The sequence below is a fragment of the Miniopterus schreibersii genome (assembly GCF_964146895.1).
Source record: "Miniopterus schreibersii genome assembly, chromosome: 14".
Lineage (NCBI taxonomy): Eukaryota > Metazoa > Chordata > Mammalia > Chiroptera > Miniopteridae > Miniopterus > Miniopterus schreibersii.
Genome location: NC_138114.1, coordinates 37,373,088 through 37,380,682, shown reverse-complemented (window position 1 = coordinate 37,380,682; position 7,595 = coordinate 37,373,088).

Genomic DNA, 7,595 nt, shown 5'->3' with positions numbered 1-7,595 from the left:
CCTGGGTTCTGTTCTAGCCAAGGGCACATTACATCGGTTGCCAGCTCAATCCCGGGCCCTGGTTGGGGCTCGTGCAGGAGGCAACCAATTGATGTGTCTCTCTCATATTGATGTTTCTCTCTCTCTTTCTTCCACTCTCTCTGAAAAGCAATGGAAAAATATTCCTCAGGTGAAGATAAAAAATAGTAATAATAATAAACAAGTAAGTAAAGAAGCAAAGAACCCAAGCCTATTCCCTGTCCCCAAATATGAGGAAGGCTTTGTCCACTGGCATTTGATTGATAGTTTTCCTCATCTCAGAATCTCTTCATTTGAGATGAAACCACAAACACTCCTTGATAGTTTTCATTCTGGCTTAAATTCCCTCTCCTTTGATGATGCTCCCAGGAGGCCCTTTGCAGCTTCCCACTCATCCTCTGAGGATGCTCAAGTCTTGACCTCAAATTAGGACATTTCCTGCTGCCGATTTTGGGCTAGGAAGCTTAAAGGAACCACACTTTGCCCAGAGGTGGCGCTGTTTGCATGCCTTGTTCACCCAAAGTGGAACTGGTCAGCAAGCAAGAAGGGTGTCACCGGAGATGGATGGTATTAAGAGGTTTGCAAAGGTGGTTAACCGTGACCCCACCGTTATACTCCGGGCACAAGGTGGGTCAGATAAGCCTATCCATCCCTTTACTGTTTCTTTTAGGAAGTATGACCACAGGCAGTAGGGGCTTCATGTAAGTAGGTACGGATATGAGCCAATTGCCCAGTACTGATGTCTTTAAATTTTTTTTAAGCCAACTTGCTTATTATAGCGTATTTTCTCAGGAGCTTTGTTTTCTTTCAAAGGTGGGAGGGACAGGTGACCAAAAAAGGTTGGTGTTAGTGATGTGCTGAACTAAGTATTCTTTTGGAAGTAGACTTCAGGTGCAAATTATCTTGATGCAGAGGCAAGAACTAATCTGGCCCATAATCTTTAGGTGTTTGAAACCTCTGTTATGAAAGTCAGTGCTGCTCTTGTTTCAACAGTGGGGGTGAAAGGGAATGGAGAGTGTTCAACCCAAGGCTCATTCATTCCAGGGCAACTACAATGGTTGAGGGCCTCCACCAAGATCCAGATTTACCACTTTAATTCCATTGTGCTTTTGGCAATGCCAGACTGGGAGACTTCTTCGGGCTTTATTTTCTGGGGTCCATCCTCTACTCAGAAATGGAAGACAGACCACTCCACCTGACTGCACCAAAACAGCAACCCTTGTGTTCAGTCAACATTGGGTATGCAAAGGCAATTTGCTCATGACTGTTTTCTTTTTCTATACACAGGGCTTTTTTTGATACAAAGAGCTTTAAAACACAAGTTTATATTCTAAATTTGTGTTTGACTATCACAAAGTTTTTACCCATGTACATACTTCATAAACATTGTTTTCTATGTCCCAGCTTAAACATCTGCCCTGTGGACCTAGCTCAGTTTATTTACAACGGATCTGTGTGTTGCTCCTTGATGTACACAGGAATTTAATGCCATCACTAGAAGCTGGATCATGTGCAAAGCAATATTTAGAAAGTGACATGATGACTGCTCTTTGTTCTATTTTTGGTATACATTATTATGAATAGATAGATAACTGTCCTCTAGAAAATAACCTTGATTTGGGGCAATGTAAGCTGGCTTGCTGTTTCCTGAAATCATACTTAATGTAGCTGTTGCCATCAGAAACATTTAGCAAGCTGCTAGCCAAGTCATCCAGGGCCATGGCTGCAGTGGCAGAAGGTTTTCTCCCAAGTCCCACTAATTGGTCACAAAAGGGTCTAGAACAGGATTTTAAGGCTGTGGTCAATTATCAGTAGATACTAAGAATGTGGGTGGAGGGTATGGTCCCCTGCTTCCATGTATTCAGGCTACATAGTCATTCTGGGGTTGATCTGGATATCAGCTTTGCGAGTCTAAAATCAGAGTTGGTCAGGTTCAGAGAGGAAAAAAATAGCTCCAAAGAGGCCTAGTCAAAATGGTAATTTCTAATGAGAAATATAACCGTCAAGGGGCCCAAGAGTTGGTGTCATGGTGACTGCTCTATACATATTCTCCCCTACATAGGAAGTCAAAATCCAAGACTTCAGTGAGCATGAAGCAGGGAAAAGGGAATCATACAAGGGTCACTGAGGCCCTGGCCGGGTGGCTCAGTTAGTTAGAGTGTCGTCCTGATACACCAAGGTTGTAGGTTCAGTCCCCAGTCAGGGCACAAAGAATCAACCAATGAATGCATAAATAAGTGGAACAACAAGTCGATGTTTCTCTCAAAATCAATAAATAAATCTTTAAAAATGTCTTTGAGGTAGGATGGCTCTCAGGTAGATGGAAAACATCTGCCCACTGGATCCCCCTCTATTCTGGTTGGTTCTGCAGAACCAGCCAGATCCTTCTCTGTCTTCTAGACTTTTGGGGAGCAACTTATTTGCTGTTCAGAAGCTTTTCTGAGATTTCATTTGGCTCCTGCTTCCTTCACATGCAGATATGCCTGGATCGAATTTCTAAGCCCTACTCTTCTGGCTTTCACCAGGGAGATGTGCTCCCTCTGGGACCTTGTACAGATAACATCCTACCCATAATGTGTGGACTTGCAGGGCTTAACTTGTAGAGGGCAGCTTGATTTCCAGATTCCAGGGATATCACCCATAGGTACCAGTGACAGAGCTGATACGATTTTAGATCAGAATTTCAGGGAGGATCTGAGGCACTGATGGCTGGCAGGTGGATTTGTGAATGGTGCCAGGAATAGCCTGTACAGTCCTTGTGGCTCTTCTGCAGGTTTTGCAAGCTCTTGAAAAGTCTTGCTTTGAACCAGAACAGGTGCTGCGCCATACATCTTGGATATCAAGGCCATTGAGCCTGAAGTACATACCAAGCTGATAACCTGGGACCAGCCCTCAGTTGTAAATATGCTCATAAAATGACGAGGTACAGTATTACCTGAGCAGATTTTACACATACATTGATTGGATCGTTGTGTGATAATACTTACCTAAAAATGACTGCCTTGATCATTCCAGGAGCTAGTTCAGTTCCTTGCAAGTAGGTTCGGTACACCTCCTAAACAAGTAATCAGGATTATTACCTGTTACAGCAAAGCTGACATCCAGTATTTATTTTAAGAAACTCCTTTCCTGCCCACATGAGGACTATCACAGGGCTCACATGGACCCCTCAGGACTTCACATGAGGGTGCAGTCACACCTGATCCACACCTGTCAGATTTGAGTCTCCTGTGCAGGTACAGAAGCAATAACAACTCGGGCTGTACAGAGCCCTCCAATTTAACAAACACGGTCACAAGCATCATCTTGATCCCCATAACGCGATGGTCATGTTATGATTGTGGTTTTTATGAACATGATCCCACTTTACAGCTGAGAACACAAAGGCAAAGTTAAGCAGATGCCATAAGGTAGCTCCCAGGCCTCCAGAGTTCAAACCCATGTGGTTGCACCCTAGGTGGCAGCCCTGGAGAACATGGTGTTGCAAAGAGACTTGGCTGTGAATTTCAAAATGCTTGGTGCAGTTGGGACACCAGAGTCTGTTCCCCTTCATTCATCACCTTGCAGGCCCTGCAACAGGCACTAAAACCAATTATAGAACAGGTTTCTTCATACTTGGTGAGAGGAGGGAGGAGGTGTCCCACGATTAACTTTCTTGAGGACTAACTTTCTTGAGGACTGAGGGGCTGGGCAGCGGGGTGGGGCCGCTTGCTGGGTATTGCTCCCTCTCCCATTTCAAGGAGGCAGGTGGAGCTGGCCTGCCCGTCTCTCCTTTCTTCCTTTCTGTCATTTTCCTCTTCCACATTCCTTATTCCCCCCTACCCCCCCCCCACACACACACACACTTGCATTGTGCATTTATTCTGAGCAAAGGACTTCCTTCCCAAAAACCATTTTGTGAGGCATGGGAGACACAGTAGTAAGCAAATCAGACAGGATCTTTGCCTTCACATGGTGGACGAGGAGATAGAGAAACAAAACACGTGATTGGAATGGTGCTTGATGTCTAAGTGCAGATACCATGAAGGGGCCATGGTGGGAGGGCTTCTCGAAGCGAATGATGGTCTAGACTGGAAGGCTGTGCAGGCTTTAGGTTAGGTTGTTTACCTAAGCAACCAAGACTCCAAAATTTCCGGGTCCCTAGGGCCTAAGGGCAGCGATCTGGTTGGAAAGTGTGCTCTGGCAAGGACCTGTCTTGAGACCCTGTTGCACCCCAAGCTCACTGTTTTTACTTAGATTGTATGTTTGTGTGTGTGTGAGAGGGGGGTCAGGGTTGGTGGGGGGGTGGCACTGCTGAAGCTCCTCTTACCCGCTTTTGAGCCAGCCATGCTCTAGAGTAAGAAGTAGCATGTGCAGACGCCTGGAGCCAAAAAGAGTTTGGCTTCCAAAGAACTGACGGGAGGCTTAGTACATGGCATGTAATAACTACAAATAAATGTCAGGTGTTAGTACCTAAATTCTTATTTAATTTAATGTTGCAGGGTGTGTTTGTCCTTTGGGGGAGATAGTAGTTTTTATTTATTTAAATGCATAGTCCATCTACATCCACAAATTTATGTAATAAAAGCCAAAAATACAGCAAGACTGCTGGAAGAGAAAATATTAAAACCACACAGTAGAAGAGAGAAAAGAATGAGTCCCCAAATCAAGACTAATAGGTGGGCCCAGAGTAAGAGAGCAGAGCCATGGTGTACTGGAGGCTGGGAAGCTCATTTTATGCTCCATTTTACGGAGCCGGAACCAGAGTAGGTCTCCCTGTTCTCTCGTCGGCTATTTCAGGATGGCCATCCTAATTGCGTGAGAGGAAATTAGGAAGGGCTAGAAATTACAGGCTTGGATATAACAGCCAAGCTGTTCACCAGCATCTTAGAGCCAGGGCAGCTTTGCAAATGGGAACACTGAGGCCCAGAACGGGGACTGCTGTTCCAGGCATCTGGGGACTGGAGGAACCAGGACTAGAACAAAGGCCACCCAACTCCTAACCTGGTGGCCCCTCTAAAGTTGGTCAGGACTGGGCAGGGAGGCTGTGGGCCACAGACAGCTCTCTAGGCCTAAGGCCAGAGGCCTGTGATAGGTAAGGATGAATCTATTCAGCGTCCTCAACTCTGCATTTCCAAATGAGCAGGTAGGTGGGAGGGCCTTATGTTTTCCCAAATGAGGTCCCGTGGTTCTGTGGCTGAGACCACTAGAACTGCCTCCAAGGAGATCCCGGGTGTCTGCCTGCAGGAGTCTGAAATGGAAAAGAGAAGGCCCCAAGTGTCCTTGCTTGTCAGAGTCTACAAGTTCATGGACTCACCTGTCCCCACCCCCTAGAGACCAGAAGCAAAGCTACTTGGGGAGGAAAACTCAGAATGGCCTAATTAAAGCAACTGAGGACAAACCAACTAAGATTGCGTGAAGCAGAGGGCCTGTGAGACGCTTGTGGACAGCCGAGAAGCCAGGCCAGCAGTAGCTCAACCCACCTCGGCTTGTGGGAAGGATGGTGAGGGACGCACCCATGAGACCGTGGAGCCCTTCTACTGCAGGAAGGCCTGTATGTCACCATCAGTCCGAACTGGCACCTGGCCACTATGTTTACTACTTTGGGGTTTGCCGCCTCTGGGCCATGGTACCCCTGGGGTATTGCTCTTTTTAAAATGCAAATGAGGACCCCATGCCCACCTGTGCTCACACTCCAACCCAGTGTTTAACAGTGCGGCTCAGGCTTCACCCTGTCCTTCACACATCCCTTTTTTACTTCCCCCAGACACCGCTCCAGCCACACTGAGCTCTTTTGAGTTGCTTTGGCATGCTATCCTCTCCACATCTCTTTTCCCTGTTAACCGTTCTCCATCTGTATTAGCGTTATGCTAGATGCTGTAACAAATCTCAAAATTTCAGTGCTTAACTCCAAGTTGTTTTCAGATTCTCATAAGACTCTGTACTGGTGTTCCCAGATGTTGTGCAATGGTGGTGGTAGGGGGAGGGTTTGCCAGCTTCTACATATAGCTTCCAAGATTGCCCTGAGCATGCACCACTTCTGCTCATGTTTCACTGGCTAGAAATCAGTCACTTGGCAGGACTTAACTGCAAGGGAGTCTGGGAAACATTCCAGCTGTGTTCCCAGGGAAGAGGGGATGGGTTTTTGTGAACAGTTTGCTACACCATCCTTGAGGTGTCAGCCTGGGTTATTTTCACAAAAAGTATTTCCTAACTCCTATGGCTAGGTTAATTGCTCCTTGGTTGAACCACCACACTTGGTACCTAATCCTTTTATAGCCCATGTTTAAGATTATAAATTAAACCCATGTTTAATTGCCTATTTACACATTTTTCTGTGTTAGACCGTGTATTAGTTTCCTATTGCTGCTGTAAAAAATTACCACAGGTTGCAGGTTCGATCCCTGGTTGGGCACATACCGGAGGCAACCAACTGATGTTTCTCACAGCAATGTTTCTCTCTCCCTTTCTAAAATCAATAATAAAAATAATTTTAAAAATCCTACAGTGAGGATTAAAAAAAAAGTTACCACAAACAGTGGCTTAAAACAACACAAATTTATTACCTTACAGTTTGGGGGTTCAGAGGCTTGAAGTGGATCTTACTGGGTTAAAGTCAAGGTGTCAGCAGGGCCGTGCTCCTCCCTGGAGGCTAAAGGGAAGAGTCTGTTTCCTTGTCTTTTCCAGTGTCCAGGGGCTGCTTACATTCCTTGGCTCGTATCCCCTTTCACCTTCAAAGCCAGCAGTCACGGCACTAAGGCCTCTGCTTCCATCATAACATCTTCTCTGACCTGACTGCCTCCCTCTTATAAGGACCCTCGTGTTGACATTGGTCCACCTGGACAGTACAGGATCATCTCCCATCTCAAGATTTTCAACTTAATCACCTCTGCAAAGTCCCTTTTGCCATTTAAGGTAACATGTTGATAGGCTCCAAAGATTAGACCGTAAATATCTTTAGAGGGCCATTATTTTACTCACCAGGGACTGATACACCCTGAGGACTGCCTCCTTTGTATGCTGTGGCCTTAGAAGCCAGCAGAGTTTCTGGGACAGTGCAGGTGCTCTTCAATGTGTTGGGTGATAGAATGGGTGGATTTACAGCCTCCTAAGCTGAGTCCCTGACAGGATTTCTCTCTCCCCATGAAGCCTGGTCTGGCACACAGCCAGCAGCCCATTTGTCATCTCTTCTACTTCCCCAAATGATGAGATTTATAGAGAATTCATAGGGCATATGTCCTTCATGTTCCAAGGCAAATTTTTAAAAAATCAACTTTATGGAGGTATAATTTACATATAATTAATTCACCCATTATAAGTGTTCATTGAGTTCTGACAAATGTATATACCTCTGCAACCACCACCATAATCGATATACAGTGTGTGTGTTTAGTTTGTGTTGTTTTTTCCTGTGTCTAGTTCTGAGTTTTAAGACCTGTATAGATGTATGTAACTATCACCACAATCAGAATACTTAACAGTTCCATCACCCCCCCAAATTCACCTGTGTTCCCCTTTGTAGTAACAGCCTTCCCCACCCCCCTAATCTTTGGCAACCACTGATCTATTATCTGAACCTATAATTTTATCCAAGACAA